This window comes from Lissotriton vulgaris, chromosome 3_1, assembly GCF_964263255.1.
Source record: "Lissotriton vulgaris chromosome 3_1, aLisVul1.2, whole genome shotgun sequence".
Classification (NCBI taxonomy): domain Eukaryota; kingdom Metazoa; phylum Chordata; class Amphibia; order Caudata; family Salamandridae; genus Lissotriton; species Lissotriton vulgaris.
Genome location: NC_141689.1, coordinates 2,070,722,409 through 2,070,750,074, shown reverse-complemented (window position 1 = coordinate 2,070,750,074; position 27,666 = coordinate 2,070,722,409).

Sequence of the window (27,666 nt, the reverse complement as noted above, 5' to 3'; positions counted from 1 at the left end):
TACATGCACACAAGTTCACATGCACATGCTGTTTTCATTAGCAACATTGTGTGATGAACTTTTGACCTGTGTGCTAAGTTAACTGTTTCATGAAATGTTTCTGTATTAACAGGCAGAAGGCAGAATAGGGGTAGGGTTCAAATATATGTCGTTTGGAAATGATTGAATTGTCTAACCAATAGAAATGTGTGTTTGGTTTTGAATTATTGTGAGAAGCAATGTGATTTGATGTGAAGGTGTATATGTGTTGAAAATGAGAGGAAAGCTTTGCCATTCTAAGGTTCTGGTGAGAGGTGTTGAAAACAGAGATTCTGAATAAGAAAATCTGCTGTGTGACTTACATACTTCTTATTCTACAAAACAATTGGAAAGGTGAGTTATTCATTTGTGAGGGAATGTATGTGGTGCATTTTTGTTTTTAATCAGAGTAATGTGTTTGTCCTGGTTAAGTGCAGGGAATACTTTTTTTCTCTAGAATTTTATTGGGAGTGTGGGTGCATTTAGAAAGTATTCTGAGATAAGCAATTGTTTATTTGATGTGTTTGCACACAGATAAATATGCTGTTCCAATGTTTTGGTAGAATTAGAAACCAGTTATTTGTTATGTATTTGCAAAATGAGTGAAGTTTCTACATTAAAATGCATTACTCATTCTACACTATGAAATGTGTTTTGGTAAAACAGAAGGGATAGTGTTGTTTGTCTAGAATCACACACTGTATTGGAAGACCAACATAATGTGACTAAAAAGAGAATAATTTCTGGTAACACTACAAAAGACTTCAGAAAAAACATTACTAGATTCAGAAAAAAATGCAAATTTGCAAAGCAGTGAAAATGTTCCAAGCACAAAAAAGCAAAGAATAGGAAAGGCAAAAAGACAATGTAAAAACAAAGGATACAACTTATAGTAAAAGGAGAGAAAATCACTATAAAAAAATTTGCCAAAAATTATTTTACAAGAGTTGTCCATAATTTACTGAAACACACAAAGAAATATAGAAAGAGAACACAATTTTATAAAAAGAAGCATATTGAATCCATTGTTGAAAAGGCTTTTGAAGTAAAGAGGAAATTCTTCATTTTAGTATTGAAGAGAATTCGATCACTAGAACCAATCCATTTAATGAAGGCCAAAATTAAGAGGAAAAGAGTAATTTACAGAAGTAATTTTTGTGATTTTTTTTTTTAGGGCAATGGAAACACAGTTCAAGTTCAGAGCCTTTTTTTAATGAAGAGAGTTATTTACAGAGCAATGATTTGTTGCATTCAGTTGACATCAGTGGTCGAGCTTATGAGGTTAAAAACGGTTGTCCAATTGAGAAAGAGCAAATGGTGCCTAGAAATGCAGAAGAAGTGATAGCTGATGAAGTTCTAGGCAGACGTCCTAATGTCCCAGTGTACACTTGGGATTGTAGTAGTATTTGTAGTGTACGACAAGAATCTATTGATAAATTACGTAATTTCTTACAAGCATATTGTAAAGAAAGTGTTAAACAAAAGAGTACGTTGTTGCAGACTAGACCCTTGCAGAGTGAGAAAGCACACTGGTTTGCAAGGTCATTCTCTGGCTTGTCTTTCTAGGAAAGTATGTCAAAGTGATTTTCACCATTTCAGGATGTTGGCAGCACATCATTCTCAAATGCAGAAGTTAGTGAGAAGATTGTATTATGCAAAAAGTCCAGCACCAAAGTTAAATGAGTTCAACAGTGCTCTTTTACGTGGGTCAGTATCAGATGTGAAAAAGGTTTGTGATGATATTGAGTTTTGTTACTTTGGTCCCGAAGAAGAGAGTGAATTCACTCAGACATTAATAGAAGAACATGTTGTAGAGAATGTTGAACATAGTTGTACAAATTTTTTTTAAATTAAATTACAAAGTTTAAAGTGATTTCAGGTAAAAGGCCAAATTTTTCCTGTATTTGTTGTTATGATATGATAAGCATTTGTATAGCGCGCTATCGCTCCAAGGAACATCTTGCCGCTTGGAATTCTTATGCTATTGATGGTAAATATTTGTTGTTCTCAGTCGTCAGATAGAAAGATTTAAAGAAGATTTAAACAAGTGTTTTATAGACTGAGTCCGCCAGGCTGTAAATCCATGTTTTAAGGAGTTTTACTAAACTCTAGTTCAGAAGTGATTGCGCAAAGTTGATGGGATAGTTTATTCAAGGCCCTAGCCCCCATGACTGCCAAGGATTTTCCTCCTTTTGTTGCCAATCTGAATTTTGGGATAGTCATCAGATTGGCTGTTGCAGATCTGAGTGCCCGGTGGGAAAGTAGTGATTGAAGTTTTTATACAAATACTGTGGACCATGATTATGAAAGGCTCTGAACGTGAGCGTTAGAACCTTAAATAGGATACATTTCTAAATAGGAAGCCAGTGGAGGGCATCCAACGCAGCAGAGGCCGATGATTTTCTTGGCCATCTGAGAACCAGTCTCGCTGCCGCGTGCTGGACCATCTGCAGTCTACGCAGGGCAGATTTATTTGCCCCCGCATTTAAGCTGTTACAATAGTCCAGTCTGGATGTAATCAACGCCACTGCAACAGTGCGTCTGGCTGATTAGGGCAGGAGATCAAAAAATTTCCTGAGGCCCTTAATGATGTTAAAGCATGAGCCAGCCACTTCTTTTGCCTGCTGTTTAAAAGAGAGGGACTCATCAAATTTAATTCCTAGATTTCTCGCTGCCTCAATGGTATTTGGGGGGGCTTCTACCTCATTTGGCCAATGTGTACCAGGAGAGAAGAGATTATTTTGACCAAACGGCAGGATTTCCGTTTTGGCAGTATTGCATTTAAGATGGTTGTTATTCATCCAGGCAAAGGCCGCCGTCAGACACTCTTTTAGATTCCGTTCTGCTTTTCCAGGATCTTCATCCAGTACTAGAACTAGTTGAGTGTCGTCGGCGTACGCTATTGTACTTATGTTGAAGGAGGAGATAAGGTCAATCAGGGGGACCATATATAGGTTGAATAAAATAGGGCTCAAGCTGGAGCCCTAGGGTACCCCTGACCACACTATCTTCTTTCCAGAACAGTACTGGCCCAGCATAGTAATCTGCCGTCTGTGCATCAAAAAGTTCTTTTCAAACGCTGCAGATAGGTCTAATTCTCGCCAAACTCACTAAAAAAATCATACTAGGAGTGTTGATCTGTATTTTAAAAGTGAAGAAGAAAATAATGATAAGTGGAAGGAATTTGCTACTTATTTGTTGGTAGAGAATTGTTTTGATTTGGGTTCTGATCAGCGTATTTGTAACCATTGTTATAACAAATAAGATGAGAATAGAATGCCTGCTAGAGCTGTGCATAATAATTTAGAATTGGTTGCTATTCCTCCAGAACTGACAGATCTCAATACCTATGAGTCTATTCTCATTCAATGTGTGCACCAGTTGCAGGCTATTGTTTGCATGGAGACTCCTTCAGATTTACAAAGAGGATTAAAAGGAAGAGTTGTGTATTTACAGTTAGATTTAAAGAAAAATATTGAAACTATTGGTGTAGACAGTGTAGAAAGTGAACCACTAGTTATTCTTGTTAATGGTGTGCCAACTAAGAATAAGAAAATCTGGCAGGAGTTAGTGGATGTTAGGAAAGTGCAAAGGGCAACATTGCATTTGATAAAAAACAATATATACTATAAGAATGTTTATATAGGAGAAGAAGAAATAGTTTTAGTAGAAGATAATGAAATGTCAAGTGGACAAATTGAAAAAGTGGATATGTTAAGATATGAAGAAATCGATGAACATTACAGTGTGCATCCACTTCATTCAAAAGAAGTGATGGGAAACACTATTGATTTGTTCCAAATGAAAAAAGCAAAAGGAAGTCCCAGGAGAGTGTATGGGGAGAGAGCTAGGAAGCTTGTTGTTTTCCACAGTTGTTCCCAACTAGAAAAGAAGAACTATATGATGAACATCCTGTGCAGATTCCTGCATCTGAATATTGGACAACAAGATTTTATGCAGAAGATCCAAGATTTTGACAATGTATCCCTTATATATTTCATCTTTTGTATGAAAGTGACTTGTTTGGACTTTTATATGCAGTCAACCATATTCTAAAATCTAGAATACATGTGCAAAATGTATCTGCAAAAGATTTTATGGATAAAGTGCACCTGAGAGATGATCATCTAGAATCTCAGCTCATTAATTTGATGACATATCAGCGTGGGACTAATGAATATTGGTACCGTCGTCATGGAGAACTGAAATGTATGCTACAGAGCTTAGGAACTCCAGCATGGTTCCTTACCCTGAGCTGTGCTGAGTACTCTTGGGATAATTTACAAGAATTTCTTCGAGAGGCAAATTCGAATATAAAACACATTGAATACAAGACACCTGGAGAATTGTGCTCTTTGGATCCTGTTAATGTATGCAGGTATTTGAATCATAGATTGGAGGCTTTGATGTATTTTATCTGCAATAAAAAAAATCCTCCTCTTGGAGAAGTTGTGGATTTCTTTTGGAGAAAGGAGTATCCAGCAAGAGGTACTCCTCATATACATATGCTGTTATGGATTAAGGACACTCCCAAATTTGGAAAAGATGAGGATGATACTATTTTGAGTTTTATTGAACAATATGCAACATGTGCTATACCCAAAAGCCTAGACAAAAACAACTTAAGAGCATAAGTCTTATGATTCCAAAGCCACCAATGTGGAAAATACTGTCGACTAAAGTACAAATCTAAGGACAAGTTCTACACCAAATGTCGTTTTGGATTTCCACGTCCTGTAATATCAGAAGGAAGAGTGAACAGTTTTATGTCTTCTTTGCGACATATTATCACAAGAAAGTCTCCCAAAAATACCTACAACTTAAGAAGAAATGAAGAGTCAAAATACATAAATGACTACAACCCAGTCATTTTGTCCATGTGGAATGTTAACATGGATATTCAATATGTTGCGGACAATTCCATTGCTGTTGCTTGATATGTAACATCTTATATTACAAAATCAGAAAAGACAGAATTGAAAGACATGTGGGAAGAGATTTCTCACGAGAAGACTCTAATTAAGAAATTATACAGTTTCAGTTTGAAGATGTGATCGCATCGAGAAATTGGAGCATATGAATGCTCAGATCGGTTATCATCTGCAAGTCTATACTCCAAATCTAAAAGAATCATTTAAGTGAGTCTAGGTCTTGCAGCAATGCAAAATTGAGTACTGAAATCTGTACAAGAAACAGAATATTTAGCAGCAAAAGATCCAGAAAGTACAGATATTATGAAAACGAATATGTTGGATACATATTACCCAAACAGAAGTCATCATCTTGAGAACTTGTGTCTCTATGAAGTGCTGCAAAATTATACTTTTAAACAGAATACTACAGAGAACATCAATGATGGAAAATATGGAGTCATTGGTTCTGAAGGATGTTCGGTGAAACAAGCAAAAGGAAATTTGATTAATCACAGAAGCTGAGTTGTGACACTGCTGATAAAAGGGACTTTTACTATTTAGCTCTTTTACAACTATTCAAACCATGGCATTCAGAACTGGAATTACTTGGAGATTTCCAGAGCTATGAAGATTCCTTTAATGCTTGTAAAGATAGCATGCAATGCAGTGCTTTTGCAAATTATGTGAAAATGTTGAACGATGAAATTGATAAAGAAGCTACAATTGCATCTGAGATTGCTAGAGACAGTTCTCAAGACAGTCAGATCCTCTAGGACAACCAATTGTTAAAAACAAAGCAGAAATCACCATGAATGAAGTAGAAACAGCAATGTATCAAGCTCAAGAAGATGTAACAAGCTTAGCAAACTTGGAAGAACAACTAAATGTTGAAGAGAAAGAAATATATGAGCAAGTGAGACAACGGATTGACCATGGATTACTTCATGAAAAGAAAGAGTGCTCATGTACGTCATTTCAACCTATCCAAATGTACGTGAGAGGACAAGCTGGAACAGGAAGAAGTTTTTTAATTAAAGTAATTACAAGTTATCTACAGAAAACAACTGAGTCGCATTTGTCTTGTGATGTCACTGGTCCAACTGGGTTGGCAGCACACAACATTAAATGAATTACTTTACATTGTTTAATAATGCTACCAGTAGAGCATGATAACAAATTGGAATACCACAAGCTATCTCGAGAAGCTTGTTGTGAAGTTTCAAGAGTCTTGAAGAAAATGAAACTTCTCATTATTGATGAGGTAAGCATGGTATCAAACTTAATGCTTATCTTTGTGCATTTAAGAATGCAGAAAATTCTTAAAACAGAGTCCTGCGTGTTATTTGGAGGAAAACACGTCATAGTTTTTGGAGATTTAGTGCAACTGACTCCTGTAAAAGGGCAACCAGTATTTAAAACACTTGCTCATGAAGACACCAGAAAGTATCTGGGTAGTGTTGGAAACGTGAACATTTGGTCATATTTTGAATACAAAGAACTCATTACAAATATGCGACAGGCAAATGATGTTGATTATGGAACTATTCTCCAAGATATAAGAATCGGACTACTGACAGAACATGGAAAACAAGCTTTACAGACTCGATTAGTTTCCAATTTGTTTCCAAATGAAAACGCAGCTCCTGAGAAAATATACATGGAAATTGCAGATAAGAAATCTGTAATCTGTTTAATGCCAACACTGCAGCAGTGTTCTATATTCAATGAACAACTTTTGAAACTGGAAAATGAAGAAATTATAAAAATGGAAGCCATCGATAAAATAGAACAATAAGGAATCTCTAATAATTTGACCGAAATATTGAAGACAAAATTGGATTCTTTAGAAAAATCAATATCTAAAACTGCGGGATTAGAAAAGAATCTATATGCTTGTAGGAACTGTCGGATAATTTGAAGGCATAATTTGGATGTAGAAAAAGGTTTAGTTAATGGAGCAATGGGAAAAGTTGTGGATTTTGTTAATTATCAAAATAAAGATGGTTTTGAATTCTTAAAGATTAAATTTGATCAGATTGAGGAAGTGAAACAAATTGGTTGTTGTTCTGTTCTTTTTTGCTTGTTAAGCATTTATATGTCCGTAGAAAACAGTTTCATTTTCTCTGGCATATGCAGCGACTATTCATAAATCTCAAGGTTTAAGTGTTGATAGTGCTTTGGTGAAAATTGGAAATTCTGTGTTTAAAGAAGGTATGGCATATATTGCTTTGTCCAGAGTCAGAACATTATCTGGTTTGTTTTTGATTGATTTTGATGATACTAAGATTACTGCAGATGCCAACTGTGTCAAAGAGTACAATAGGTTAAGAAGAACATATGCTCCTAATTTAGGTCAATATCCTGTATTTGAAAAGCGTGTGGTTGCTCGAAAAAGAAGGTATGAGAAAATCTGTACTGAAGGTGTAGAGGAGGGAAAAAACAAGATAATGTTGTGATTGCAAGCAAAAAGAAAAAGGACACAGTTGAGATTGTTGGTTTTCAGTTTGAAAATAGGTCTGGTGTCAACTGCTATGCTAATGTAGTGGTCAGTGTTGTTTTTTTCTTGAAGATTTGCATAAGCAAATTATGGAGAATCGTGAAAAGATTTTGTTCCTTGTTACATTCTCTTTATGAAAAATTGAGAACAGATAAAAGTAAAATACAAAGCGTTTCTGATGTTCGTAATCTTTTGGATATATGTTCTGGTTCTACACAATTTACACAACATATCGAACAAGATGCTCAGGAGTTTCTAATGTATATGCTTACACAATTGGAAAATGAAGGTGTAGACATAGAGAATATTTTTGGCCTTTGTTATCAATTGGAACATCAATGGGAAAATTGAATGTATACATGAAGCGCTAATGTAGACACTGAAAGATTTTTATATTTGAAATTACCGGACTGTGAATCAGTGTCTTTCAGTAAATTAGGTAAAGCTGCAAACCAAAACATGGAGTGTAGGCAATGCAAATCAGAAATGTTATCAACAATATTTATCCAAAGATATGGAAAATATATCATTTTAATGATGCAACCTTGTACAGCTGAAGGAAGAAAATTGGACACTTTAATAAAACATTTTGTAGCTACACAACTATGAATATCTAGAAGGACTTTTATAGCAGTAGCAATAATTTTCCACAATGGTCCTTCATCTGGGCATTACACTGCATATCTCAAAAGTGAGAAAGGCTGGAGTCGTTGTATTGATGCTGAGTTAGTTTTCAAACAATGTTTGCCTTTTGAATTACCAAATTCCTACCTAATATTTTAAAAGCCAACGTTTTAGGAAGATAATTCAGCCTCTGAGGAACTTATTGTTATCATTTCATAGGATTATCATTGGACAATTTACATACAAATTACTGCAAAAATACAATTTGGCCTCAAGGAAATGTATTTCTTTGAATTATGGACTTTTGTTGCACATTGTCTCAGTGTATAATATTAACTGGCATTATTTATAGTGTTTATAAATGTAAGTTTTAACATTTTCTTAGCAGTAATAATTTTGTATTTGTGTGATTTGTATTATCTAGTATTTTACTGTACATGGATTATTGGGTTGCACGCTGTTATGTGATGAGTACAATTGAAATCACTATTTCTAGCGAAATTCAATATATTCGGAGAACAGCAATAAAGGCAAAGTAATTACTTTGTAAAATGTTAAAATTATGCTGTGCTGTTGAAAATGTATTATTATATGTTATAACTATTTTTTCTTTTTTTTACAGATTTAAATTTTAAGATATCAAATTTACCACCATATAGATTATAAAAAACAAGTGAATAAAATGTGTACTGTTTTTTACGTGTATTACTGTTGAGGTACGTTTTAGTAAGTCTTAAAATGCAGAATGAACGAGGTTTCCACACAGTTGAAGAAAAGGAACATGGATGGAATAGATTTCTGTCAGAAAATTGCAATGCAAAAAGGTATAAAATAGAGGAAAACTACAGAACACCTGTCTGCAAGATATATGGTATAGTACAGAATAGACTAATATGGTTATTTTGCAGGTCTTGATAATTTCAGAATTAAAACAAATGAAACTGTTTAATTTAAACCACATCAGTCAGTGTTTTTGCAAATGTCCTATTAGGTCACATCCCTTCTATTCAGTAATATATAAACATGTCCTATCAGTTCCCTAAAACGTAAGTAGTTTTAAATGTATCTTGTTCACATATCAGTACAGAAATGTACTCCTATAATAACAATTGGCCTAGCAATTAACTGTCTTTCTTATTTATAAGGAGAGGAAAAGGCATTCTGTATAAATTTTCTTCTCCATGGAAATATAATCTCATTATAAACAGTACTTTGCGGTGAAAAGGTGTTCTTTAGGTTTTGCTGTGCGTGTTTGCACAGAACACTTATAGAACAAGACACATTCACAGATTTATCAGAAATCATAATTTTGGACGTGTTTGTGAATGCTACACCATCCTTCTATTGGTATAGTGAAGCACAACAAGGAAAATTGTTTTCACTTCTCCTCATTTTTTCACTTTTAATACATGCTGCAATGCACAACATATATTGAAGGAGAAAGATGCCTTTACTGATTGTTTTTGTGCAGGAAGGTGTCCCTTCTTGCACAAAAACAATCTCCACATGACACAGACATCCTTGCTCCATGGTGCAAGGGTGCCTGTGTCACCACATACCTGCAGTTTCTGCAGATGTGCAGAGGGAAGCACGGAGTTGCAACATATTTATGTACATATGTTACATCCTTGTGCTTCAGAAGTACCACAGCACGCTGGATTTAAACAGTTTACAGTGTCATGCTGCAGCACTTCCTTATAATTCTGCACTTATGCATTCACCACACATCAGAAATTTATTTTTACAGTCAATTATGCACTACACATACATTCATCTCAACTTTCACACACTAGCATACTAGTTTAGATCTTTCTTTAACCAGAGTAGTTAGTTCTGAGTAGGAAGGGTGTTCCAGGTCTTGGCGGCGAGGTAGGAGAAGGATCTGCCACCGGAGATTGTTTGTTGGATGCGGGGAACAGCGGCGAGGGCGAGGCTGGTGGAGCGGAGCTGGCGGGTGGGGGTGTAGAAGCTGAGTCTGCTGTTCAGGTAGGCTGGTCTGGCGTTGTGGAGTGCTTTGAGTGCGTGGGTGAGGAGCTTGAAGGTGATCCTCTTGTCGACGGGGAGCCAGTGTAGGTCTCTCAGGTGGGGGTGATGTGGCTGCGGCGAGGGGCGTTGACGATCAGTCGGGCTGAGGCGTTTTGGATGAGTTGTAGTCGTTGTAGGTGTTAGGCTGGGATTCCTGTGTAGAGTGCGTTGCCATAGTCCAGTCTTCTGCTGACGAGGGCCTGTGTCACCGTTCTTCTTGTTTCGGTCGGGATCCACTTGTAGATCCTGCGGAGCATGCGGGGGTGTTGTAGCAGCAGGAGGAGACGGTGTTGACCTGTTTAGACATGGGGAGGGATGAGTCGAGGATGAATCCTAGGGTGCGTGCATGGTCGGTGAGTGTCGGTAAAGGATGATGGTTTAGCTCCACTCGTACTCGGGCTTTCTGATGAAGCAGAAGGAGCCTCTCTCAATCTCCTTAACTCCTCCCTTGCAAAGTTGACCGGAAGCTTATATTGCAAGTGCTTCCGCATGCTTGCAGTTCCGCAGGAGTACTTTTTGTTGGGGTCTCCCCTTGAAAGCAATTCCTTGCATATGCGGCAAGTAACTTTTGTTGCATTCACCTTTTTTAGGCCTGGTGGAAAGGTGAAAAATTTCCAGACAATGCTGGTATATTTTTCCTTTGGTTCAGGTCCAGGAACAAATTCTTGCTCTAATGAGTTCTCTGAATCAGAGGATGATGGTAGATTAGCAGCCATGGAATGTTTAAATGAATCTCTTCCCCAGAAAAGAAAGAGCAGTAGATCTTCTCAGGACGTCTTTCTCTAAGAAAAGTTCTAAGAAGAGTGATTGAAATGGGTGGGGTCCTTGAATAGTTTCAATAGGAATGAACCAATCAAATCTCTGTTTTTGAAGTCACATGGGGGCGCGTAGGATTCGCACACTCAGCACGCACCCTGCTCGCACCGTCTTTGCGCCCAGCGCGACTTTGCAAAATTGCATTAAAAAGTTATGTACTTTTTAAGAAAGTTGAAGAAAATTATTTTTATAATAACCTCAGATAATCTCTTGTCTTAATATCTATATTAAATATATATAGATGAGTTTTTCAACATTAAAAAAATCGCAGAAGTTGAGCACCCGCCGTGCCCGATATGCATATGACGTCACGCGCTACCGCGTGTCCGTCACGTTGCATTATACGTACATCTCGCGTATGCGCCAGACGTCACGCACAAGTCGCATAGCAAAAGCGTTGGAAAAGTCGTACCCATCACACTGCATACCGGGATCCTAGACAGCGACCCTAAAATGGCAGACACGTTTCGTGCAGTAAACGATCAGGGTGTTCGTAGACTATGCAACTCCATAAAAAAAGAAAAAAAAGAATTTATATTATTTTATATTATAAACAATATAAAATAATGAAAAAATAATATTTTTATGTAAAAAAATGAATTAAAAAAAATGTGATCTAATTTAAAAAATAACATCTAAAAATAAAAAGATTTAAAAAATGTAGTTAGAAAAAACAATAAATATACTTAATAATTATCATTTAAAAAACCTTTGAAATTCACTAAACAAACAATAGGTTTTGCATATGTTATAGTTATGAATTAGCATTTAAAAAACCTAAAAAATTCACTGAAAAAACCATAGGTTTCAGACATGTTAAAGTTAGCAATTAGCATTTAAAAAACCTTTGAAATTCACTGAAAAAACCATAGGTTTTAGACCAGTTATAGTTAGGAATTAGCATTTAAAAAACCTTAGAAATTCACTTAAAAAACATAAGTTTAAGGGGTGTTATAACTATAACTCGCGTGCCTGCAATCCACTGCTGATGATGTCACATATTACATCATTCATGACATGGTCAGTGACATCACTGATGGCATCACTGATGGTTTTTTCAGTGAACAGTGCTGCATGTGTTGCTTTAAAGAGCTTCAAGCTCCGTTGCCACGGTGGCATTAGTAGTAAGCTGCTTGCATACATGGAACAGGACTGTTTGATGAATGTTTATATCAAAGAGGGTAATTTGCAGCATGGGAGTCCTACAGGATAGTATGTGTTTGTATATATTAAAATAAATAGTGTGCTGCATGAGTGTATAGAAGGAGGATTGTGCTACATATGTGCATGGAAGTTGGAAGTGTACAACAAGTATATATAGCAGGTTGCCTATTTGCTACGTGTGTATATATGAGGTGTACCTCTGAAATATGGGACTACTGAAGTGCACTTTGTGCTTGCGCACATTCAACATAGCAGTGTGTTGTGTAAGGGAGTAGTGTCTATTCTTCTATGGTTTATAAACAAAGGGGCATTGCATTCCATTTGTGTACGGAGTGGGACATTTTATTGCAAGTGCACCTTGAGGTGTATCATATGCTGCTTGAGTATATTGAAGGTCAGTGTTACAAGCCCATACAATAGCCAGTTTAACAACAACAAGGGGCCCCAAATTTAGTCAGCAGGGACCTCGGGGAGCATACTTTTTAACAAACAACATTGGTCCCCAACATTGAGAATTTCAGCACAAAATAACATATAGACGGAGTCAATCTATATTTTTAGAAAGGCATGTCCAGCCGGACAGTGGTCTTTCAGAGTTTTTACTCAGAATTCATGTATTCAAATCACATAAAAATGCCTTCCAACAATCAACCAGTGTGGACCACAAGCCTGTATCCAGCACCAACAGAGCAGGTACAAGGGGTGATATAGACAGCAAAGAAGGGCTTTGTAAGGCGAAAGCAGGTTACTCTATTAACAATACACATGTACAGAGTATTTCAACCATGCACTTAACATCCAATTAGTAATCAAAAATTCGTTTTCAGTGCAAAGGAAGTCGACGGCGTTTCGGACCCCTAGTAAATCTCAGGGTCCATCATCAGGACAAATACAATGAAAAGCCTTAAAGCTTTAAGAGAAAGGAAATATTCATATTAAGTACAGGGACAGCGTTAACAGTTAAGGAGCAAGTGAATATTTCCTTTTCACTGGTTACACTAAAGTCACTTGCTCCTTAACTGTTAACGCTGTCCCTGTACTTAATATGAATATTTCCTTTCTCCCCCTTTAGGCATTTAGAGGCTTAATTGCTTTAAGGCTTTTCATTGTATTTGTCCTGATGATGGACCCTGAGATTTACTAGGGGTCCGAAACGCCGTCGACTTCCTTTGCACTGAAAACGAATTTTTGATTACTAATTGGATGTTAAGTGCATGGTTGAAATACTCTGTACATGTGTATTGTTAATAGAGTAACCTGCTTTCGCCTTACAAAGCCCTTCTTTGCTGTCTATATCACCCCTTGTACCTGCTCTGTTGGTGCTGGATACAGGCTTGTGGTCCACACTGGTTGATTGTTGGAAGGCATTTTTATGTGATTTGAATACATGAATTCTGAGTAAAAACTCTGAAAGACCACTGTCCGGCTGGACATGCCTTTCTAAAAATATAGATTGACTCCGTCTATATGTTATTTTGTGCTGAAATTCTCAATGTTGGGGACCAATGTTGTTCATACAATAGCCAGAACATGAATGTGTTTGCATGTCATGACATACTTTGCGACTTTATGATACTGTGTGCTTTTAGTGTATTTGGAAACATATACTGTACACCATCTTTGATACTTGGAAGTCAAGTGCAGAGTGCTTGGAATGTAAATGCGTGTCACATGTTTGTAAGAGTGGAACTGCTTGTGGTTAGAGCAGTGAGTGATAGTGAGTTCTGATCTGTACAGTGCAAGGAAATTATGTGTGATGGATGGAATACACAAGGTCGTAGTGTCCTGCATGAATACAATTCAACTGTCATGCGGAAGGAAGAAGTGTGTGGCATGTGAACCGGCAAGGGATACCATGCTACATGCTTGGAAGAGGGAGTTTACATCATTAGTGATGGTAAAAAACTATATGCTCTACCCATTTATTAAACATGGTAGTCTACCTTGTGCATGTTTTGTGTACTTTGAAAGGACACCTTGTGCTGTCACTGTCTGCTACCCATCTACTTAAAAATGAGGTAATATGCTTATTATGCACTTTAAAGGTAGTTGTGTGCTGTGCTGTGTGTGTATATTAAATAATACTGTGTTCTTTAAAGAAAGTGGTCTGCAGTGCTGTATGTGGTTTCTGAAGGCATACAGTGTATGTGGAATTTAACAGCCTTGATATCTCTCATATCGACTTGTGAGGAATTCAGAGGCTATGTCTTGGAGACTCCACACCGAGCCTGTAAATGCCACATTCATGTGGACACGACACCACTTCGTACACTTAGTCAACTGATATTGAGGAACTGGCAAAACGTGAAAGAGAGTAATGAATTCTTAGATGCATACACACACTGCCTGCAGCAGGAGGCCGCTGAGAAGCCTATGTGCGCATTTTAAGCAATTTCACCTCACTTTAATTCCCATTTTGAGCATCCCGCCAGGGCCTGCAGTGTTCGACCTGGAGCGATACAGTCAAAAGACTTGGGGCACGCATGCCACACATGCTGCTGCACAAATGACGAACAGAGAGAGTGCCAACAGGAAATGAGATTCCGCTTTCCCCAGTCAGGTGTGCATGTGCACGTTTGATTGCTTTGCATAGCAATTAACAGTGCAGCTCTTGGTAAACACTGGAGGGATTGAGGTACTGGGGAGCATGATCAAGGCATTTGCAGCCAAACACTGATTTTTACAAACCCGCCAGCAAGTCATCAGCCCACGAATGCAAGGCTGAAGACCTTAAACAGTCAGCTCGAAGAGAAAGACTTTCTCTTACAACAAGGAAATGTTAAATCCCTTGAAGGTAAAACTGGATTTTCAGGGATGAGATTTTGAAGTCTCCATACTGTAAACAAGTTTTTGTTATGCTGTATCACTGGTATCAGTTGTTTGAATGGTAACCAGAAAATTAAAAGCAGAGTTCCTGCTATGTTTCTGCCTTCCAGACCTGCATGCCTATTTCATGTTACTTAATCAGATATGACTAAGAAGATGAATATAGCCTTGGGGAGAGGTTTAATGTGAGTGAGAAAGAGATCTAGAGAGTGTGTGTGGGTGTGTGAGAGAGTGAGAAAAATGTTGTTGTTTTTACTAGATATTAATGATGTTAACCTCTTTAGTGTGGGTGACGCTACAGATTACCCACTAGAGCGGCAAAAGCAACAATGTGAGTGCTCTCTTCCACTCCGGTGGGGAAAAAAACTGTTCTGAAAAGATATTCCCATGTTTCATTAAGACCTGATTGGAAAGAGGAGAGTATCTCCTTTCCAATGAGGCCTTCCTAAAAAAGTTTTCTGGCTGTAGATCGCGGGCACACCACGATTCACACCAGGAAATTCACAAGACCACCAGCATAATTGCTTGAAGAGGGGTTGACCCTCATGGTAAACTGACATATGAGCTGACTTGCTGTTGGGTCCAGATTTTTGGAGAGGATATGTGTGTTTAGCCCGGGGGGCTATTGTTGCCCCACAGAAGAAAACACAAATTTCTAAAAAATATTAAAGAGCCTGGCACACGGTGCATGGATGTTTGAAAACATGTCTTTTACTATTGTGGCTTGTGCTGCAGCCCTTTTCCATAGCACAAGTCGAAATAGTAAAAGACATGTTTATGACCATCTGGACGCAGGTGGTCTTATCGTAATTGGGCTGTTGGGACCTCCGACTCCATGTCAGACTGTCCTGTGCCTGAAACGATGGCAATCTGATGTTTGTCTGACTACCATCGTAATAAGGCCCTTAATGTTCATTTACTGTTTCACACATCTCACATGCACACACCCACTGACTAATTTAGAAAGATAATACTGCAAGGTTTTAATCAGTCAGCAGAGATGGTGTCTTGGTGGATGACTGCTGCCCAGTCCCTAACTCGATTATGGAGGACAGCTCTGAGGCAGGATCAGAGACTGAGACCCCAGATACTTAAACAGCATCTGGAGGAGAGGAAAATGGAGCAGAATCTGGAAGTGATTTTTCAGTCAGTAGAGTTTCTTCCGATGACTTGTCGTCCAGCGATTTAGTGGGACATAATATTGGCAGTCATGCTGTCCCTTCACAAGCACACTGTGTGCAGCGAAGCAAACTTTTTCACTATGAACGAGTGCCTGACGGAAGCATTTCTTAGCCAGATCACGTAAATCATTTGAATGGCTAATTTAAAGTTTCAATCAATGGGTGGAAGTTGTGTAAAGGAAACTAGTGAGGCTTCAACTGGCTGATGGAGAAACGAGAGGCTTTCAATCGTAAGCCACTCCACGATTGAGAAGCTCAGACTTGCAGACTAACTAGTGAATCTGTACTCTGGCTGCCTACCCCTTCTCCCGTCCTGAAGAAGACCCACTTTGATGCACTTTAATCCTTGCGCAACTTCCAGGGTCGAAACGTCAACACACCACATACGTCCACACAACGCTCAGGATCACAGTTTAAATAAAAAATGGATCCTTCAGCATGTGTCCGAAAATCTTAAGGAAGATCCTAAATAACTTTCTTTCCTACCCTTTTAAAAAAACTATTTTGCACTGTTATTTTGGCTTGTAAATAGTGTACTATCAATGTCACCAATCATCACATGTCACCTCCTCACCACAGTCACCTATTCCTTCTTGCAATTAGACTTGTAAATTGCGACAGACATGAATAAATTACATTTAATGTAATTTTTAATACAATATTGAATAATAAACTTTGGTGTATGTTATGTTATATTGATTTCTTCTCTTTTGTCCTAAATCATTTGTATTTGTTACAAGTAAGCTTTATGCTTTAAAGCAATTGAAACCCCAACAGAACCAACTGTTTTTGTTTAATGCGAAGCAACCATAGCACTATATAGAGAGGGGGCATGTGCAGCAGCAAGCACATACGTAGTGCTTTCTTGGCAGCCCCTCAATTTAGTTTAGTCCCAAATGGATGTATGTCGTTACAACGCATACTTTTACTCCGCATACCATTACAACGCGGTATTTACAACGCATACTGCTACAACGCATAGCGCTTTGGGGTGCTGGATAGTGGTAAGTATAATTTACTATTCTAACTCCAGTCCCCGTGGACCCTAGGGAAGGTGTTGGATAGTAAATTAAACTTACCTCTTATCCTAGAGCGCCCCCCAGCGCAATGCGTTGTAACGGTATGCGTTGTAATGCCTGCGTTGTAGTGGTAGTGCGGAGTAAAAAATGTGTTGTAACAGGTGCATACCGTCCCAAATACCACCTTTCACTGGCAACGCTGGATACAAAGTTGATACGGCCAATTTTTGGACAATTGACTATGTCCATCTTTTTTGGGACGTTGACTTCGTTGAGCAAATTGTGCCTTAAACAAGTTTGTGTGCCAAGCAACTTCTGAGGCAACATGGAAGTACTCTTTGGGCTCATTCTAGGACACACCAGTGGACTCCCAGTTCACTTGAGTATTTGAAGATATTTTTGGGCCTTATGTTAAAATTTGGGTTAGTAAACAAACCCAGATTGCAGTCCTACCGGTCTACTTGCACAGTTGGGTAACACCAATTTTCACACAGTACATTTAGACAGTATATTTTATGTTTGCTATTGCTGCATTTGCGGCATTTCAATGACAATTCTACTGCATTGTCCTGGGACGATCCAGACCATGACACGGTGTTCAAAATTTGGCCTGTCATAGAACATTTGTCTGCCAGGTTTCCAGAGATAAATACTCTTGGAAAGAATATAGCGATTGATAAGATCTTGATCCTGTACAAACAGTGGCTGCTGTTCAGGCAGTACATTGCAAGCAAAAGAGCTTTCTATGGCATCAAGTTGTATATGCTGTGTGAGAGCTCTACAGGCTATGTGAACAGCATGAGAGGGTATGCAGAGAAGGACTCCACTGTAAACCCTGAAGTTTGCCCTCCCTCTTGGAGTCACAGTAAAGATTGTATGGGAGATTGTCCACCCACTCCTTCACAAAGTGTACAGCTTTTATGGTGGCAGTTTCTAAATGTAAATAAAGTTGTTCAGTGAGCTGTACAAAGCACTGTGGCATGTGGTACACTTCAATGTCACTGCAAAGGATTTTGATTTTGATTTGATTTGATTTATCAACTTATAAAGCGCGTCAATGCCCGAAGGCGTCTTGGCGCTTATGTCAGACAGCAGTCCTCTCTGAAACAGGCCACCTAACAGACCCCAGTAAAAAGCCAAGTTTTCACTGCTTTTCTAAATGAGCCTAGAGATGGGCAGTTTTTTATAGTGAGTGGCAGCAGGTTCCAAGCTCGTGCTGTATGTACAAAAAAGCTCCTTCTACCCCAATTGGGCCGTCTGATTTTAGGGACTCTAATTAGTTTCAATTGGCTTGATCTGAGCAGTCTGGAAGGTTCATACAATTTCAGATTGGTTCTCAAGAACTTTGAGCCTGATCCCTGAACAGCCTTGTATGCAAAACACAATGATTTAAATTGCACTCTTTTTGCAATTGTAAGCCAGGGTAAGGTTTTTAATTTATTTGCAATTGGCTCATATTTGGGAATACCAAGTACCAACCTTTCAGCTGCATTTTGTAGGCGTTGTAGCTTAGATAAAGTCTGTACTCTCGCCCCGGCATATAAAGCATTCCCTTAATCTAATCTAGATAATGCTAATGCCGTCACTACCGTCTTTCGAGTGTCATCTGGTATATAAGGTAGCAATTTTTTTAACCATCTTCAGAATAAACCAGACTGAGGATGCCAGTTTACTAGCTTGGGCGTCAAATGAAAGTTTGGTATCAAGGATCTTACCCAAATGTTTCACTTTTTCTGCTAGATCTGGACAACTGCCCAAGCTGTCGGGCCACCCGGCTGGGGACCAGATGTTAGAATTGCCTCCCAGCAGCAGCACTTCGCTCTTATCCCCATTCAGCTTCAAGCAATTATCCAGCATCCACTGGCTGACCTGTGACATACAGTATTTGAATTTTTTGCCGTCTCGTTCACCTCCTTACTGATGGACACCACTATCTGGGTGTCGTTGGCATACTACTCTGGAGTGAAACCACATTCCCTTATAATTTCAGCCAAAGGAGCCACATATAAATTAAAAAGGGTAGGGCTCAAGGAGGACCCCTGGGGTACCCCATAAGGTGAGCTAAATGAATTGGACTTTGCCTCTCCCAGCTCAACAGAAAAAGTTCTATTATACAGATAGGAGGCAAGGACGGCTGAAGCCGAGTCATGGACCCTTGCTTCTGTCAGACGGATCAGGAGTGTCTCATGACTGACCATATCGAAGGCCGCCGATAGGTCTAATAGAACCAAGGCAGCCGTCCCTCCATCATCCAACACACTCCTGAGTTATTCCACCGCGGTCAGTAAAGCTGTTTCCGTCCCATGACCCTCCCGGAATCCAAATTGAGAATGATCTAACCAGTTATATTCCACCAGATATCTGGACAATTGTTTGTTTAATAGTCTCTCCAGGACTTTTGCTGCAAATGGATTCCTGGCTATAGGTCTATAGTTGCCAGGTTCCTCACTATCCAAATTCGTTTTTTTTAGGAGCGGTCTTACACACAGGAGCTTGTTTGTAAGAAGCTCCAGAAATCTCAGAGAACTGTGTTGTGTTCTAACAAACTGCTCGCTGTCAAGGTCTCTGATAGGCATAATGTGTATGTGCTCACTAATATTCATAGTGAGAGCACTTTCCCATCATGGCTTGGGGTCAGATGGCCGAAGTTCACAAGCCAACTTGTATACTAGATTACGATAAGTACATGGGCGGAGTGAATAAGAATAACTACATCCTTCAGCCATACAATGTGAGTCATAAAACTTGCACTTGGTATAAGAAGCTTTTTTCCTACCTGATCCAGATAGCAACATATATGGCTAAGGGTGTTTATCGTCAGACCACCAAAGGAAGACTCATGTCTTTCCTTGCCTTTCTGTTCATCATCATTCGAAGTATTATTGCTACAGAAGCAGCAGCCTCCAGTTCATATGTTCGGGAGGACATGGCAAGGCTGCATGATCAGCACTTTGCTGACTCCATTCCTGAAACAGCCAAAAAGACTCAACAATATGAATGTGTTGTGTGGCGTTTTAAGCTCTGGGCGAATTCTCCCGATTCATCCCCTTATATAGGTACAATTCACATTGCCCTAACATAGGCATAGAAATCAAGCCCATATTTAGACATAACCCACGCAGACCAAATACAGGCATGGCTACTTCCACCAGTACCAAGCGTCACAACGATTTCTTTGAAAATCGGCTTAAGCAGTCAAAGACCTTCCCTTGCTTGAATATTGATTTGTCATAGAACTAATTTACTGTGCAAAGAACAACTATTCCCTAGGGGTTCTTTCAGGACGTTTTTATGCCCAACTTTACGTCAAACTATGGCATTCCTATATACCTTCAAGGTATAAATATACCTTCACTTGCTCTAGCAAGGCCCGGTGGTTCGGAGCAATTCAACTGTCTACTTGCCCGACGCAGCTCGCTATAGCAAGTGCCAAAGGAAGCCCACCCCCCAGCTGATGCACTGATCAAGAGACTGCCTTTCCCTCACCGAGAATCAAGCTCCAGGGTTTCCAAGCTCCCCTTGAGGGGTGTTGGGAAATTGAGTCCCAAGACTGAGATACCAGACCTCCTTAATTCTAAACTAAGGTATGCTACACAATACTTACTTCTTCGCTCGTACTAGACGTAGGTTAGGTACATTGGGACAGGCGTATTTTAGAAGCACCAGTTGAGTATATTTAGTCATTGTTATTTATGTATGTATTTATATATGGTTTAGGAACCATACAATGCTCTTACAGTATTATTTTATAATATTGTTCTCGCTGTATGCATTATACTTTGCAGCCTGCATTACGATTGTAGCAGTTCACTTTTCTTGCATGAGAAAGAAGACTGTTCAATAAACCTTTTATTCAGAATGCCTGTCTCTCTATTTCTCTGCAACTCTGTAGAAACGAAGCATGCACAAGTGACTGAGTGAAATACTTATCTATTGTTTCCATGACTCTAGAGATACATTTCTTATTCTTGGGAAAAAAGGTTGTCATGTGTATGCGGTTGTCAGAAACTAATCCCATCTTGTGAATTTGAGAAAGTTTCTTGTGACCTCTGAGCTAGCTGGCCCTCACTATTAAGTTTAATATATTCGATATTGACCTCAGTCCTGCGTCTAATCTATAGGATATATTATTCCAATGCACAGAGCCTATTGGGAATATAGGAACTACACTACAATTGTTATAGAGTCTGTTCTAAGCAAGGAAAGAGGAAGGAGACTCATGTTTACTGTCCGCAGAGCCCATCTGACCCAGTGCTGTATTTTCCTACTTGCTTTTTGCTGTACCATACAAAACTGAAGTACAGGGAAAGTGACTACGGTGGAGCTGCTGTAAGGTAAATCTCACAATGGCTGTGCATGGATACCTACGTTCTATGACCACTACTTCACTCGGAAAGGAGCAGTAGTTTTTTTCTCTTCTAGTTGAGAAAATTATTGACTTGCTTCTGGCCTGCCAAACCTCTTTATAGATGTTCTATTTGACAATTGACAAGTGCATTATAGTCCCCACACTGCATATAATGGTTGTCATGAAGTACAATGTGTGGCAAAAATTTAAAGTCTTGACTAGTTTTTGAAGTGCTTTTTATGGAACCTATGTATACAACACAAGGACTACCCTGATTACCGATGAGAACCAGAATAGTGTAGTAAGTCAAACAAATGTTGCATATGACTCATTCATCAACAGTTCTACTTTTACACTCAATTAGTAACTTGTATCATCGTCAATGTTATTGATGAGGATACAGGACACAATATCTTGCATGATGATGATTTTCACTTTTTTAGTATTAGTAAAATATACATTTCATTGTTCATCAAAATTAACCCTGGGCGGTGAACTCTGCTCTACTCCCGGAGTTTGCGGAGTTTCTCACACTCCGCGATACGCAGAGCTTGCGGAGTTCAGAAAATCTCCACTTTCCGCACCAACGTCAAGTTCCAGAGCGAGAAAAATCAACCTCCCGGTGCGATTTTCCTCATTCGCGATTGCCAACATCAAGTTGGCGAGCGCGAGCTTGAAAAATAAACCCCCCAGCGGGATTTCTTAATGCTGGGGGTCAGGTTTCTCATTGCGAGTGGTCGCGTATGGTTGCGAATGCTCGCATTGAGAAACTGCCCGTTTGCATTGAGAAAGCTGCTGCTCAAGTAAAAATCTACTCAAGCAACAGAAAAAGTATGCTTGTGCTGTTCATGGTGCTGTTCACAATGATTGCACAGTGGGGATGCGGACAAGCATCCGGCACTGTGCAATCACCGCAAACGTCATTTTTCTACCGTACTCTGCCGCCTGGGGAGCTCCACGTAGTGCAATGGATTTTTTTGCCCTTCGCATAGCTCTGTGTAGTGCAACCCTGCCAACTCCATCCAGGATTAATCAAAATTAATGAACACAACGCAGTGCTCACAGTTAACTAATGTGTATTCAACAACATTGAAAAGACACTGAACAGAATCAAAGATTGCATATTATTTTATATAAAACAATTATAAGCAGTGATTCTATCTGTCCATATATAGTAAACCACAAACATGTTTTTGAAAGCAACTTAGGGAGGGGATGCCAATATCTCGGCCTGTACTTAATTTTTGGATCTCACTAGGGCAAAAATCACCTGACTAAAGTTACCTTGAAACCGTGAAATAAATGAAACTTCAATAAGGCATCCTGTAAGTAATACGTGCAGCAATTCTTCAAAACAGAGTCTACAATGTATACGGTGAGCTTGCTAGTCAGACATTTCCAGTGGGGGTAAACAAATTATTCAAGTGAATTACAACTTTTAATTGTGTGGAGAAAGAAGTTGCAGCTACACATACAAGAGCATTCCTAGACAAAGTCAGCAATGCAAAACAGGCCACTCAGTTCTAATTTTCAGGTGCCCACTACAGGAATGTTTCAAAACCAGCTCAATGGAAGCTCTTGCAAGGGGACTTCATTGACCTTGGTTTGATCAGTTTTTGTCATGGGCACTAGGCCTAGCCATCCAAGTTGTGAAGCGTTTTCATTTGCACAAGTGGGGTAACGCTTGGTGGTAGGTATTTTGTAGATTTCTGCAGATTCTGGACATTTCCATCACGGACTAGAAAGAGAATGCATCATTTCAGGCAAAGTTTGAAGTTTGCAGAGCATTGTGGGTAAGAAAACTTTGTGGAGTCCATGCAAAGGACACTGCCTTGGACTCCCCTGATTGTCTGATTTTCAAATATGTCTGTTGTTCGTAGGTTTGTATAGATGGTGCCACAGCAATGCCGGAATACAGCAGATACCCCTAGTCCTAATCTCGCAACAAAGCTCTTTAGGATATTTTGTGTTGTGATCTCTTGGCCTACCCGCACAAGTGGGTTACCGTTCTTATCATGAAACATGTGAGAACTCAGGGTAGTAAGAAATTTGTGAAATTTGTGGCTCACTGCCCATGCAAGAAATTTGCATCAAAGAAATGTGTAGAAAATGTGTGCAAGTCTCCCTCACCCTGGATTCCCCTAGGTATTGTGGGGCATATTATCAAGGGGGTTTATCTCCACTTTTTTGGCTTTAAAAGCCAAGAAAGCGGAGATAAAATGATCTCCCTATTACCTAGCTGTCGCTAACACCAGTTAGCGACAGCTAGTAGGAGATATCGACCATCTTGGGCCCCACTTTGCTTGTCAGAGACATTTATCACTAATGACATGCAAAGTGGGCATGCCAATATGTTAGCGACTGGAAACAGTCACTAACATCGCTATCTCCTATTAGCAACTTTTGGAGATATTCGCGCTAAGCGCGAATATCTCCAAAAGCTAACACCTGCCCTGAGCAATTCTTAGCCATGTTATCCAATGGTAGGTGGATAACATGGCTAAGAAAATTAGCTCGGTAATGCCTGAATATCGTGGACTTTTCAGCGATATTCATGCATTGCGGCCGATTTTTATTGCATTTGCGATAAACCCTGGTAATACCAAGGTTTATCTGCGATAAAAATCGCCGCAGGTCAGCGATATATTTTTGTCTCTAACCAAGCAATAGCGATAATTATCGCTATTGCTTGCTAATATGCCCCCTAGTTTTTAAAGAATGTGCATGTTTGCATGGTTTCCATAGGTGCTAGCTGAGCTAGGAGACAAAATCCACAGCCATCCACTTTGCAAAGTAAGGGTCAGTTTTGAGTGGAAAAATGTGATGTATCCATGTTGAATTTTGGGGCAAATTTTGTTGTGGGCACTAGGCCTACCCACACAAGTGAGGTGCCATTTTTATCAGGAGACTGGGGAATGGCGGGTGGAAGAAAGTTTGTGGGTCCCCACAGAGTCCAGAACTTTCCTTCACAGAAAGGTAAAATCAACCTTGTGATAACCATGCAAGTCACCTCACCCTCTAGTTTTCCAATATGTACAGTTTCCTAGTTTCCTCCATGTGCAGACCAAGCTAGGGTACAAAATCTACAGTTACCAACATTAGCAAAATTTGTCAGTTTTGTTTTGGAATATTGTGCTGTGTTTTGGCAAGTTTCCTATCACAGGCACTAGGCATACCCACACAAGTGAGGTATAGATTTGATTGGAAGGCTTGAGGGAGCATATAATAACACAACATTTGTTATTACTAATTGGATTGTGCTGCATTCTTGCCTTTCAAATTTAAGGCAGTGTATAAGAAAGAAGACATGGTTAAAAATACCTTCTAAATGATATGCTAGTACGAGTCCCCACAAATTCAGATTTATAAATAACCACTGATCTTAAACTCCATATCTTGTGCCCATTTCAGAAATACATAGATTCCCTTTCCTGTTTTTCACTCTACATATTTTACCATATGAATTGGTCTATACTCACTGCACAATGAAAAAGCATTGTAAAGTGCAGCTTGGAGAATATACAAACCCTATAATTCCCCGCAAACAGGAGGGTCTAGTGGATGTAATGGTATACTGTTTGTGTAAATAAGACATCGTGACAGAAAGTTACAGTTGAAAACATTGTCACACATGGTTTATTCTACTCATTTTAATTTTTTTTATTATTTCAACATTTATTTTCTTTCAAAAAACCTTGAAGGATCTACACAGAGATTTATAGCTTTGCTGGATCACCCATGGGTGTCAAACTGATTTCCAACAAAAAACTGGAAGTAGGTTTAGAGCATACAACAATAGGAAAAAGGGGCTACTTCTTTGTAAAATGCCACAACTGTGGTAAAATACTTGTATTTTTGATTCAGCTCTGCATGTTGCTGAAAGCTGTGAGACTTTAGCACAGCAAACTGCTTATTAAGGCAGTTTTTAGGAGAAAAAACAAATATTTTCATCAGAGCACTTTATTACTATTTTTCTGAACAAAACTCAAAATGCTGCTATATTTTGCCTATTTTCTTGGTCCCCTCTACAAACCCCCGGTATCTCTAGAATTCCTAGGATGTTGAAAAAAATGATGCAAATTTGGCATGGATACCTATGTGGAAAAAACGTTATAGAGCCCTACGCACAAACTACCTCAAATAGTCAAAAAAGGGCTTACCACTTCGGGTGATAGGCAGGGGCCAGCAGTTAAGTGTTTAAACTTATTGTCTCTGATGTTAATGTGTTTGCTTATGTACAACTTACCATACCACCATGAGTTGATGTTAATGCTACATACCAGAACAAAGACGTGAAATAAAAAAACATTCTCATAATTTGTTCTTAAATAGCATGCTCATTACCTTTTGGAATTTCACTGAAGTTTTGAAGAAAAATGAAGAATGTTATTGTCATTACTACAAAATCAGATTGTCATATTGTGATTTCGAAATGTAATTCATATTTTTTTTTAATCTCTTCCAGTTGTATTAGTTGATTTTCGATCTAGATATAGAACGCTTTGAGTGTTTAGAGACTTCATGTTATACATTATTACAAACATTACAATACACTGTCCAACAAGAGTGTGGGCTTTGGGCTAACCCACTACAAGTCATTAGCTTTCCTGTGATTTTCATGACTTGTCATTGCATGGGTGGGTTGTCCATTAGGGCCATGGCGTTTTGTGTATGGTTGTATTGACCCATTTATGTTCCCATTAGTCTTTAGTGATGGGGAAATACTTTTTTTACCCTGCAGATGAGAAATAAGTGAGAACGACTGTATGTTCTTTGATATGTTTACTTTGCTGACACAGCAATATTTTAATTGCTAATATATGTTTTTTTTGGAAAGTGTGCACTTTTGGATCTTTTAGATTGTTAAAGAAATGGTGCTCTTCACAAAGAGCATTTGCTCATTAAATTATTTTATTTTGCAATTAGGATGCCGTTGGATTTATATTATTTTGTTCACATAGTGCAGACATGCATTCAAAGGTTTTAAAGATGCAAGAAAAAAATATGCCATATTTTGCAGTGATGTTTTTTAAGTTCGGCATTTGCAACACAAACTTCATCTTTTCATTGCTTTTCATACCGGTCTTTGTTAAGGTATAGCTAACTCTTTTAATGCAGTCTGTCAGCAACAGTCCTATTGTTCTAGCCGAAGATGTTGCTAAGGCAGTAAACACAGTCATTCATTTATTGCCAAACACTTCCCTATGAAAGATCCCAAACCTATCAACTTTGATACGGTTTAAACCCTATGGTCTGGACTGATGGGTTGATGGTTAAACACTGGGACAAAATAACATTCAAACTTCAAGCAGGATTTGGACCATGGATGCTGTTGAATGCAATACTATCTTTGCTGGGACTTCTCTCACAGACCAAAGCTGGGATGTTGCTACCTAAGTATGAACATGTGGAAAAAACACATTGAGGAAACGACCTTTGCTTAGGAGGAACACATGATCTTTTGGCACATTTTATGCATCATCAACAATATACTAATATGGTGTGTTGGCTGTATTTTCTGTAAAATCTTTTCACCCCTTTTGAAATCCAATTGATGATCTATGTACTAATGCTCAATCGTGTACGTAGAATATGTTCCATCTTGCACATTCCGTTATAGAGCCAGGAAAATATGTAAAGTTTTTCCAATATGCAATACATTTTGGCTATTTCATTCCACAATGGCCTCTGAAATAAGGACAATATTTATGCTATTCTAGACATCTATTAAATATGGTATTTATGAGTACTGAATTAATTTAATGCACAAATACTGTGATAGATGGCATAGGTCCTAATAAACAGTTATCAAAAACCATGTTTGAAGTTGATGAGAGGGAATTTCTTGACCATTTGAGCTCTCTCTAAGAAATGCTAAGATGGAAATACATTCCTTTCATTTCTGTTGATGAATAAAAGCTGCGGAAGAATCCTTTCACTAAGTGAGTAATTTCACAGTAAAAGAAAGATTCCTAACAAGCTTTAGAACAGCTGGAGCTCTGGGATGCACTAACTAAAACCAACTCCATTCATTAAACACATCACCAAGGGCCAGTCTCCCACTTATTCCACAAAGTCATGTCATGTTGCTGCTACTAATGAATGTCTCCCAGAACATCTTGAGAAGAATAAATGCTGTTATGGTTAGTTTTTCCCACCATCTAAATAAGCTACTTGGAATTCATGTATTCACAATCTTACATCTCCATCCCATTAATGGCAGAAGATTAACTAA